The sequence below is a fragment of the Hemitrygon akajei genome, chromosome 7 (genome assembly GCF_048418815.1).
Source record: "Hemitrygon akajei chromosome 7, sHemAka1.3, whole genome shotgun sequence".
Lineage (NCBI taxonomy): Eukaryota > Metazoa > Chordata > Chondrichthyes > Myliobatiformes > Dasyatidae > Hemitrygon > Hemitrygon akajei.
The window spans coordinates 4,021,839-4,033,697 of record NC_133130.1 but is presented as its reverse complement, the minus strand read 5'-3'; positions in this window follow the sequence as shown (position 1 = coordinate 4,033,697).

The following is an 11,859-nucleotide window of genomic DNA, read 5'->3' as shown; positions in this document are numbered from 1 at the left end:
GTACCGGAGGATTGGAGGGAGGTGAATGTTATCCCCTTGTTCAAAAAAGGTAGTAGGGATAGTCCAGGTAATTATAGACCAGTGAGCCTTACGTCTGTGGTGGGAAAGCTGTTGGAAAAGATTCTTAGAGATTGGATCTATGGGCATTTAGAGAATCATGGTCTGATCAGGGACAGTCAGCATGGCTTTGTGAAGGGCAGATCATGCCTAACAAGCCTGATAGAGTTTTTTGAGGAGGTGACCAGGCATATAGATGACGGTAGTGCAGTGGATGTGATCTACATGGATTTTAGTAAGGCATTTGACAAGGTTCCACACGGTAGGCTTATTCAGAAAGTCAGAAGGCATGGGATCCAGGGAAGTTTGGCCAGGTGGATTCAGAATTGGCTTGCCTGCAGAAGGCAGAGGGTTGTGGTGGAGGGAGTATATTCAGATTGGAGGGTTGTGACTAGTGGTGTCCCACAAGGATCTGTTCTGGGACCTCTACTTTTTGTGATTTTTATTAATGACCTGGATGTGGGGGTAGAAGGGTGGGTTGGCAAGTTTGCAGATGACACAAAGGTTAGTGGTGTTGTAGATAGTGTAGAGGATTGTGGAAGATTACAGAGAGACATTGGTAGGATGCAGAAGTGGGCTGAGAAGTGGCAGATGGATTTCAACCCGGAGAAGTGTGAGGTGGTACACTTTGGAAGGACAAACTCCAAGGCAGAGTACAAAGTAAATGGCAGGATACTTGGTAGTGTGGAGGAGCAGAGGGATCTGGGGGTACATGTCCACAGATCCCTGAAAGTTGCCTCACAGGTAGATAGGGTAGTTAAGAAAGCTTATGGGGTGTTAGCTTTCATAAGTCGAGGGATAGAGTTTAAGAGACACGATGTAATGTTGTAGCTCTATAAAACTCTAGTTAGGCCACACTTGGAGTACTGTGTCCAGTTCTGGTTGCCTCACTGTAGGAAGGATGTGGAAGCATTGGAAAGGGTACAGAGGAGATTTACCAGGATGCTGCCTGGTTTAGAGAGTATGGATTATGATCAGAGATTAAGGGAGCTAGGGCTCTATTCTTTGGAGAGAAGGAAGATGAGAGGAGACATTATAGAGGTATACAGGATATTAAGAGGAATAGATAGAGTGGATAGCCAGTGCCTCTTCCCCAGGGCACCACTGCTCAGTACAAGAGGACATGGCTTTAAGGTAAGGGGAGAGAAGTTCAAGGGGGATATTAGAGGAAGGTTTTTCACTCAGAGAGTGGTTGGTGCGTGGAATGCACTGCCTGAGTCAGTGGTGGAGGCAGATACACTAGTGAAGTGTAAGAGACCACTAGACAGGTATATGGAGGAATTTAAAGTGAGGGATTATATGGGAGGTAGGGTTTAAGGGTAAGCACAACATTGTGGGCCAAATGGCCTGTAATGAGCTGTACTATTCTATGTTCTATGTTCTATGAAACGTCAACACTGTGGCTGGAAGCAACAGCTCAATTCTAAATCCTTTACACCGCAAGTTAAAATGGTATTCCTCTTTCCTGGACAAGGACGAGGGTAAGCAGGAGAACCCTGCAATGCTTTTAGTCAAGTCTTGACAAAATGTGTGAAGTGGTTCATTTCGGTAGGTCAAACATGATGGGAGAATATAGTATCAATGGTAAGACTCTTGGCAGTGTGGAGGATCAGTGAGATCTTGGGTCCAAGTCCATAGGACACTCAAAGCAGTTGCACAGGTTGACTCTGTGGTTAAGAAGGCATATGGTGCATTCATCAATCGTGGGATTGAGTTTAAGAGCTGAGAGATAATGTTACAGCTACATAGGACCTTGGTCAGACCCCACTTGGAGTACTGCGCTCAGTTCTGGTCACTTCACTACAGGAAGGATGTAGAAACCACAGAAAGGGTGCAGAGAAGATTTACAAGGATTGTATCTGGATTGGGGAGCATGCCCTATGAGAATAGGTTGAGTGAACTCAGACTTTTTCTCCTTGGAGAGATGGAGGATAAGAGGTGACCTGATAGAGGTGTACAAGATGATGAGAGGCATTGATCGTGTGGATAGTCAGAGGCTTTTTCCCAGGGCTGAAATGGTTGCCACAAGAGGACACAGGTTTAAGGTGCTGGGGAGTAGGTACAGAGGAGATGTCAGGGGTAAGTTTTTTACTCAGAGAGTGGTGAGTGCGTGGAATGGGATGCTAGCAATGGTGGTGGAGGTGAATATGATGGGGTCTTTTAAGAGACTTTTGGATAGGTACATGGAGCTTAGTAAAATAGAGGGCTATGGGTAAGCCTAGTAATTTCTACGGTAGCGACTTGTTCGGCACAGCTTTATGGGCCGAAGGGCCTGTATTGTGCTGTAGGTTTTCTATGTTTCTATGTTTATAAAATGACAATGAAAACAAAGGAGTTAAATAATGAAACTGTAATTAGCTGAAATGTGCATACTCAGGATTGCCAAATCTGTTGCACAAACTGCCTGTGCAGGCACGTAGTCCCACAGCAGAGTCCATGGTTGTGAAAGAAAGGGACAGTAAATCAGCCATTATTGAATAGAGGAGTAGACTTGTTGGGCTGAATGGCCTAATTCTATTCCTATGTCTGATAGCCTTATTGCAAATATCCTCTCTATCATAATATCTCTGTTACATCTTACTTCCTGGCATGACCTCCTCCAGACTATCAGTTCAGCCTTCCCTCTCCATCCTCAATGAGAGTGTTTATTTATAATACCCTTCCCCAACTCGACACTGATGGCACGGATAGTCATTGAGGGGGCAGATTTATTGCTTAGCTAACCTCTACACTCCTACTCTTCCCAGGATTGGGGAATCAAGAACTAGAGGGCATAGAATTAAGGTGAGAGGCGAGATTTAATCGGAGCATGAGGGGCAACTTTTTGATATAGTGGGCGGTGTGTATATAGAATGAGCTGCCAGAGGTGGCATGTACAATGACAACATTTAAAAAACAGCAACATGCATAGGAAAAGTGTAGAATGAAATTCTAGTTTAAGATGGCGCTACTGGGTGACTGCTTACTGATGGTTCAAAAGGCAAGAAAAACATTAATAGCACCTTTTCTGAGGTAATTTAGGAGAAACTATCACCCCAGATAATAAAGAGGTGAGCGAAGGTGCAGCTGGCAGGAAGGAGCAGCTGTGCTGCCACATTGCACAGTTGGAGTGTAAGGAGTTCAAGACGATGTTGGAGATGGAGGTGGTGTCACTGTCGGAGATGAAGTTGGAGCAAATGGTTTCAAGAAGAGTCGAGGCGGAGGAGTTTGATGCCTGTCCACCTAAACCTGGTTTGAGTTTGGGTCACTCTAAGTACTGGGCTGAACTGAAGAGGTTGACAACACCTACAGGGAGGGTAGTGAGGTCTAGACCCAGAACATAAGACTACGGCTGGCCCCAGGTCCTAGAGTGAGGGATGACCCGGTATCGGATAATTTAAAAACAGGACCAGATAGACAGGAAAGGCAGGGTGTCGGGACCAGAGGCGAGGATTGGACTGATTTCACTCACTCTCCCACAACATTCACTCTTGTCTCCATAGAACTGGGACTGATCCACCTCCTCTGTGCTTTATGTCTCGGAGCTTCACAGTGGTTTGTCCTGCTCTGTGCTTCGTGTCTGTGATCTTCACGGTGGTTTGTCCTGCTCTGTGCTTCATGTCTGTGATCTTCACGGTGGTTTGTCCTGCTCTGTGCTTCATGTCTGTGATCTTCACGGTGGTTTGTCCTGCTCTGTGCTTCGTGTCTGTGATCTTCACGGTGGTTTGTCCTGCTCTGTGCTTCGTGTCCGTGATCTTCACGGTGGTTTGTCCTGCTCTGTGCTTCGTGTCTGTGAGCTTCACAGTGGTTTGTCCTGCTCTGTGCTTCATGTCTGTGATCTTCATGGTGGTTTGTCCTGCTCTGTGCTTCGTGTCTGTGATCTTCACGGTGGTTTGTCCTGCTCTGTGCTTTATGTCTGTGATCTTCACGGTGGTTTGTCCTGCTCTGTGCTTCATGTCTGTGATCTTCACGGTGGTTTGTCCTGCTCTGTGCTTCATGTCTGTGATCTTCACGGTGGTTTGTCCTGCTCTGTGCTTCGTGTCTCCGAGCTTCATGTTGGTTTGTCCTGCTCTGTGCTTCGTGTCTCTGATCTTCACGGTGGTTTGTCCTGCTCTGTGCTTCGTGTCTGTGATCTTCACGGTGGTTTGTCCTGCTCTGTGCTTCGTGTCTGTGATCTTCACGGTGGTTTGTCCTGCTCTGTGCTTTATGTCTGTGATCTTCACGGTGGTTTGTCCTGCTCTGTGCTTCGTGTCTGTGATCTTCACGGTGGTTTGTCCTGCTCTGTGCTTCGTGTCTGTGATCTTCACGGTGGTTTGTCCTGCTCTGTGCTTTATGTCTGTGATCTTCACGGTGGTTTGTCCTGCTCTCTGCTTCATGTCTGTGATCTTCACGGTGGTTTGTCCTGCTCTGTGCTTCATGTCTGTGATCTTCACGGTGGTTTGTCCTGCTCTGTGCTTCGTGTCTCCGAGCTTCACGTTGGTTTGTCCTGCTCTCTGCTTCATGTCTGTGATCTTCACGGTGGTTTGTCCTGCTCTCTGCTTCATGTCTGTGATCTTCAAGGTGGTTTGTCCTGCTCTGTGCTTCGTGTCTCTGATCTTCATGGTGGTTTGTCCTGCTCTGTGCTTTATGTCTGTGATCTTCACGGTGGTTTGTCCTGCTCTGTGCTTCGTGTCTGTGATCTTCACGGTGGTTTGTCCTGCTCTGTGCTTCGTGTCTGTGATCTTCACGGTGGTTTGTCCTGCTCTGTGCTTCGTGTCTGTGATCTTCACGGTGGTTTGTCCTGCTCTGTGCTTTATGTCTGTGATCTTCACGGTGGTTTGTCCTGCTCTGTGCTTCCTGTCCGTGATCTTCACGGTGGTTTGTCCTGCTCTCTGCTTCGTGTCTGTGAGCTTCACAGTGGTTTGTCCTGCTCTGTGCTTCATGTCTGTGATCTTCACGGTGGTTTGTCCTGCTCTGTGCTTTGTGTCTGTGATCTTCATGGTGGTTTGTCCTGCTCTGTGCTTCGTGTCTGTGATCTTCACGGTGGTTTGTCCTGCTCTGTGCTTCGTGTCTGTGATCTTCACGGTGGTCCTGCGGTCGTGGAGCATACGGATCTTGGACCCCCAGAAAGTGTCCACAGCAGGTGTGATTGATAATTTCATTTGCCATAAGGTAGATGGAGATGAGTTATACAGCTCTCGTTACATGCACTTGCAGTTCAACTCTTTGAGTGATTATGCAGAAAATTTGTATCTCATCTCCTTCTACCTTAGGCCACAAAGTTATCAGTCACCCGAATGTGTTATTAACTGATGAATTATTAACTTCAAACTTGTTATATTTTCTACACAGAACATAGAACACTGTAATTTGCAGCTTATGACAAGACTTTGGCCAACAATGTTGTGCCGAAAATGGAACCTACTCTAGACACTGCCTAGAATTTCCCCAGAGCACTGCTCTTTATTTTTCGAAGCTCCACGTACCTATCTAAGAGTCTCTCAAAAGACTCTATTGTATCTGCTTCCACCACCACCGCCAGCAGTGCATTCCACGCACCAACCACTCTCTGTGAAAAACACACCCCTGACATCCCCTCAGTACCCATTTCCAAGCACCTTAAAACTGTGCCCCCTCGGGTTAGCCATTTCAACCCTGGGAAAACGCATCTGGCTGTCCACATGATCAATGCTTCATCATCTTATACAACTTGATCATGTCACCTCTTATTCTCTGTTGTTCCAAGGAGAAAAGGCCAAGTTCACTCAAGCTATTTTCAAAAGGCACACTCTCCAATCAGACAACATCCTTGTAAATCTCCTCTGCACCCTTTCTATGGTTTCCACATCCTTCCTGTAGTGAGGTGACCAGAAAGGAACACAGCATTCCACGTGGGGTCTAACCAAGTTCTTATATAACTGTAACATTACCTCACAGCTCTTGAACTTAGTCACATGGTTGATGAATGCCAACACACCGTACGCCTTCTTAACAACACTGTCAACCTGCACAACAGCTTTGAGTGTCCTATGAACTCGGACCCCAAGAGCCCTCTGATCCTCCACACTGCCAAGAGTCTTAACATTAGTATTATATTCTGTCTTCAAATTGGACCTACCGAAATGAACCACTTCACACATCTGGGTTGAACCCCGTCTGCTGCTTCTCAGCCCAGTTTTGCATCCTATCAATGTTCCGCTGTAACCTCTGACAGCCCTCCACACTATCCACAACACCTCCAACCTTTGTGTCATCAGCAAACTTACTAATCCATCCCTCCACTTCCTCATCCAGGTCATTTATAAAAATCACAAAGAGTAAGGGTCCCAGAACAGATCCCTGAGGCACACCACTGGTCACTGACCTCCATGCAGAATATAACCCGTCTACAACCACTCTTTGTCTTCTGCAGGCAGGCCAGTTCTGGATCCACAAAGCAATGCTCCTTGGATCCCATGCATCATTACTTTCTGAAGGAACCTTGCATGGGAATCGTATCAAATGCCTTACTGAAATCCATAAACACTACACCCACTGCTCTACCTTCATCAATGTGTTTAGGTATATCCTCAAATAATTCAGTCAGGCTCACAAGGCATGACCTGCCCTTGACAAAGCCATGCTGACTATTCCTAATCAGATTATTTGTCTCCAAATGCTCATAAATTCTGCCTCTTAGATCTTCTCCATCAACTTGCCCACCACTGATGTCAGATTCACTGGTCAATTGAATTGAATTAAATTGACTTTATTTCTTACATCCTTCACACCAATGAGGAGTAAAAATCTTTACAGAGAAACACAGAAACATAGAAAACCTACAGCACAATACAGGCCCTTCGGCTCACGATGCTGTGCTGAACATGTACTTACTTTAGAAATTACCTAGGGTTACTTATAGCCTCTATTTTTCTAAGCTCCACGTACCTACCCAGGAGCCTTCCATCCAAAAGTCTCTTAAAAGACCCTATTGTATCTGTCTCCACCACCTTTGCCAGAATCCTACTCCACACACTCACCACTCTCTGAGTAAAAAACTTACCCCTGACATCTCCTCTGTACCTACTTCCAAGCACTTTAAAACTGTGCCTTCTCATGTTAGTCATTTCAGCCCTGGGAAAAAGCCTCTGACTATTCACACAATCAATGCCTCTCATCATCTTACACACCTCTGTCAGGCCACCTCTCAACCTCTGCTGCTCCAAGGAGAAAAGGCCGAATTCACTCAACCTATTCTCATAAGGCGTGCTCCCCAATCCAGGCAACATGCTCATAAAATTCCTCTGCACCCTTCCTATAATTTCCACACCCTTCTTGTAGTGAGGTGACTGGAACTGAGCACAGTACTGCAAGTGGGGTCTGACCAGGGTCCTATATAGCTGCAACATTACCTCTCGGCTCTTAGCCCGGTTTTGCATCATATCAATGTCCTGCTGTAACCCTTGACAGCCCTCCGCACTATCCACAACACCCCTAACCTTTGTGTCATCAGTAAATTTACTAACCCGTCCCTCCATTTCCTCATCCAGGTCACTTATGAAAATCACAAAGAGTAGGGGTCCCAGAACAGGTCCCTGAGGCACATTACTGGTCACTGACCTCTAAACAGAATATGACCCGTCTACAACCACTCTTTGCCTTCTGTGGGCAAGCCAGTTCTGGATCCACAAAGCAATGTCCCCTTGGATCCCATGCTTCCTTACTTTCAAGAGGAGCCTTGCATGGGGAACTTTATCAAATGCCTTACTGAAATCCATATACACTACATCCACTGCTCTACCTTCATCAATGTGTTGTGTTACATCCTCAAAGAATTCAATCAGGGTCGTAATGTACAACCTGCCCTTGAAAAAAGCCATGCTGACCAATCCTAATCAGATTATGTCCCTCAAAATCTTCATAAATCCTGCCTCTCAGGATCTTCTCCAACATCTTGCCCACCTCTGAAGTCAGACTCACTGGTTTATAATTTCCTGGGTTATCTCTACTCCCTTTCTTAAACAAGGGAACAACATTTGCAACTTTCCAATCCTCTGGTACTTCTCCCATCCCTATTGATGATGCAGAGATCATCATTAGAGGTTTTTCTATCTCCTCCTTCGATTCCCACAGTAGACGGGGGTATATCTCATCTGGACATGGAGATTTATCTAACTTAATGCTTTCCAAAACCTCCAGCACATCCTGTTTCTTAATGTCTATGTTCTCAAGCGTTTCAGTTCACTGTAAGTTATGTCCATAATTTCCAAGGTCCTTTTCCCTGGTGAATACTGAAGCAAAACATTCATTAAGTACCTCTGCTCTCTCCTCCGACTCCATGCACACGTTTCCACTATTGCACCTGATTTGTCCAATTCTCATACGGCTCATCCTCTTGCTCTTCACATACTTGTAGAATGCCTTGGGGTTTTCCTTAATCCTGTCGCCAAGGCCTTCTCATGGCCCCTTCTGGTTCTCCTAATTTCATTCTTCAGCTTCTTCCTGTAATTTTCTAAAACTCTAATGGTATGTAGTTTCTTGAACCTTTCATAAGCTCTTCTTTTTTCCTTAACTAGATTTTCCACAGCCTTTGTACACCATGGTACAACCCTACCATCGTTTCCGTGGTTCAATGGTACATACCTTTAAAGAACACACACACTTGCCACATTTCTGCCGCTCATTTCCCTGAGAAAAATTTATGTCCCCAAGTTCCTGCCTATAGCATCATATTTCCCCGTACCCCAATTAAATGTTTTCCCAAATTGTCTGCTCCTATCCTTCTCCAGCGCTATGGTGAAGGAGCTAGAGTTGTGGTGATTATCTCCAAAATGCTCTCCCACCGACACCTGATCAGGTTCATTTCCCAATACCAGATCCAGTGCAGCCTCTCCTCCAGTTGGCTTATCTAGATATCATGTCAGGAAACCTTCCTGAACACACTTAACAAACTCCACCCCATCTAAACCCCTTGCACTAAGGAGATGCCAATCAATATTAGGAAAGTTAAAATCTCCCATCACAACAACCCCATTATTATAGCACCATTACCCATAGCCCTCTTTTTTTTAAGCTCCATGTACTGTACCTATCCAAGAGTCTCTTAAAAGACCCTATTGTATCCACCTCCACCATATTCGCTGGCAACCCATTCCACGCACTTGCCACTCTCTGCATAAAAACTTACCCCTGACATCTCTTCTGTACCAAGCTTCTCTGTGCGCTCTCATGTTAGCCTTTTCAGCCCTGGGAAAAAGCCTCTGACTATCCACACGATCAATGCCTCTCATCATCTTATACACCTCTATCAGGTCACCTCTCATCCTCTGTCACTCCAAGGAGAAAGGGACGAGTTCACTCAACCTATTCTCATAAGGCATGCTCCCTAGTCCAGGCAACATCTTTGTAAATCTCTACACTCTCTCTGTAGTATCCACATCCTTGCTGAAATAAGGTGACCAGAAGGTACAACAGCAGCTATATTTCTTTTGGTGTTTGAAGAGATCTAGTCTGTAACTAAAGACTATAACAAAATTGTACAGATGTACTGTGGAGAGCATTTTAACTGGTTGCATCACCATCTGTACGGAGGATTCACTGCACAGGATCAGAAAAAGCTGCAGAAAATTGTAAACTCAGCCACTCCATCATGATCACTAACCTCTGTAGCAACCAACGATGTATCTAAAAGGCAGCATCCAACGTTAAGGACCCCCATCACCAAGGACGTGTCCACTTTGCATTGCTACCATTAAGGTGGAGGTACAAGAAAGGCTCAATGATTTAGCAACAACTTCTTCCCCACCGCCATCAGATTTATGAATGGTCCATGAACCCAATCTCTTTATTTTGCTCTTTTTGCACTATTTAGAAACATAGAAAACTCACAGCACAATACAGATCCATTGGCCCACAAAGTTGTGCCGAACATGTCCCTACCTCAGAAGTTACGAGGCTTACCTATAGATCTCCATTTTTCTAAGCTCCATGTACCTATCTAAAAGCATCTTAAAAGACCCTATCGTATCTGCCTCCACCACCATTGCCAGCAGCCCATTCCACGCACTCACCACTGTCTGAGAAAAAACTTACCCCTGACATCTCAACTGTATCCACTCCCCATCACCTTAAACCTGTGTCCTCTTGTGGCAACCATTTCAGCCCTGGGAAAAAGCCCCTGACTATCCACACAGTCAATGCCTCTCATCATCTTGTACACCTCCATCAGGTCACCTCTCATCCTCCTTCGCTCCAAGGAGAAAAGGCCAAGTTCACTCAACCTATTCTCACAAGGCATGCTCCCCGATCCAGGCAATATCCTTGTAAGTCTCCTCTGCACCCTTTGTATGCCTTTCACATCCTTCCTGTAGTGAGGCAACCAGAACTGAGCACAGTACTCCAAGTGGGGTCTGACCAGGGTCCTATATAGCCACAACATTACGTCTCGGCTCCTGAATTCAATTCCACAGATGATGAAGGCCAATACACCGTATGCCTTCTTAACCACAGAGTCAAACTGCACAGCTGCTTTGAGCATCCTATGGACTCGGACCCTAAGATCCCTCTGATCCTCAACACTGCCAAGAGTCTTACCATTAATACTATATTCTGCCATTTGCAGCAATACATAGAGGTACTAACTAGAGAAGGGGCAGTGTTGGATCTCCTGTTAGGGAATGAGATAGGTCAGGTGACAGAGGTGTGTGTTGGGGAGCACTTCGGATCCAGTGATCACAATGCCATTAGTTTCAATATAATCATGGAGAAGGATAGGTCTGGAGACAGCGTTGAGATTTTTGATTGGAGAAGGGCTAACTTTGAGGAGATGCAAAAGCATTTAGAAGGAGTGGATTGGGACAATTTGTTTTATGGGAAGGATGTAATAGAGAAATGGAGGTCATTTAAAGGTGAAATTTTGAGGGTACAGTATCTTATGTTCCTGTCAGGTTGAAAGGAAAGGTTAAAAGTTTGAGAGAGCCATGGTTTTCAAGGGATCTTGGAAACTTGGTTCGGAAAAAGAGAGAGATCTACAATAAATATAGGCAGCATGGAATAAATGGGGTGCTCAAGGAATATAAAGAATGTAAAAAGAATCTTAAGAAAGAAATTAGAAAAGCTAAAAGAAGATACGAGGTTGCTTTGGCAAGTATGGTGAAAATAAATCCAAAGGGTTTCTACAGTTACATTAATAGCAAAAGGATAGTGCAGGAAAAAATTTGTCCCTTAGAGAATCAGAGTGGACAGCTATGTGTGGAGCCAAAAGAAATAGGGGGAGATTTCAACAATTTCTTTTCTTTGGTATTCACGAAGGAGAAGGTTATTGAATTGTGTAAGGTAAGGGAAACAAGTAGGGTGGTTATGGAAACTATGATGATTAAAGAAGAGAAAGTACTGTTGCTTTTAAAGAATATAAAAGTGAATAAGTCTCCAGGTCTTGACAGGACATTCCCTAGGACCTTGAGGGAAGTTAGTATAGAAATAGCAGGGGCTCTGACAGAAATATTTCAAATGTCATTAGAAATGGGGATGATGCCGGAGGATTGGCGTATTGCTCATGTGGTTCCATTGTTTAAAAAGGGTTCTAAGAGTAAACCTAGCAATTATTGGCCTTTAAGTTTGACGTCAGTGGTGGGTAAATTAATGGAAAGTATTCTTAGAGATGGTATATATAATTATCTGGATAGACAGGGTCTGATTAGGAACAGTCAGCATGGATTTGTGCATGGAAGGTCATGTTTGACAAATCTTATTGAATTTTTGAAGAGGTTACGAGGAAAGTTGCCGAGGGTAAAGCAGTGGATGTTGTCTATATGGACTTCAGTAAGGTGTTTGACAAGGTTCCTCACAGAAGGTTAGTTAGGAAGG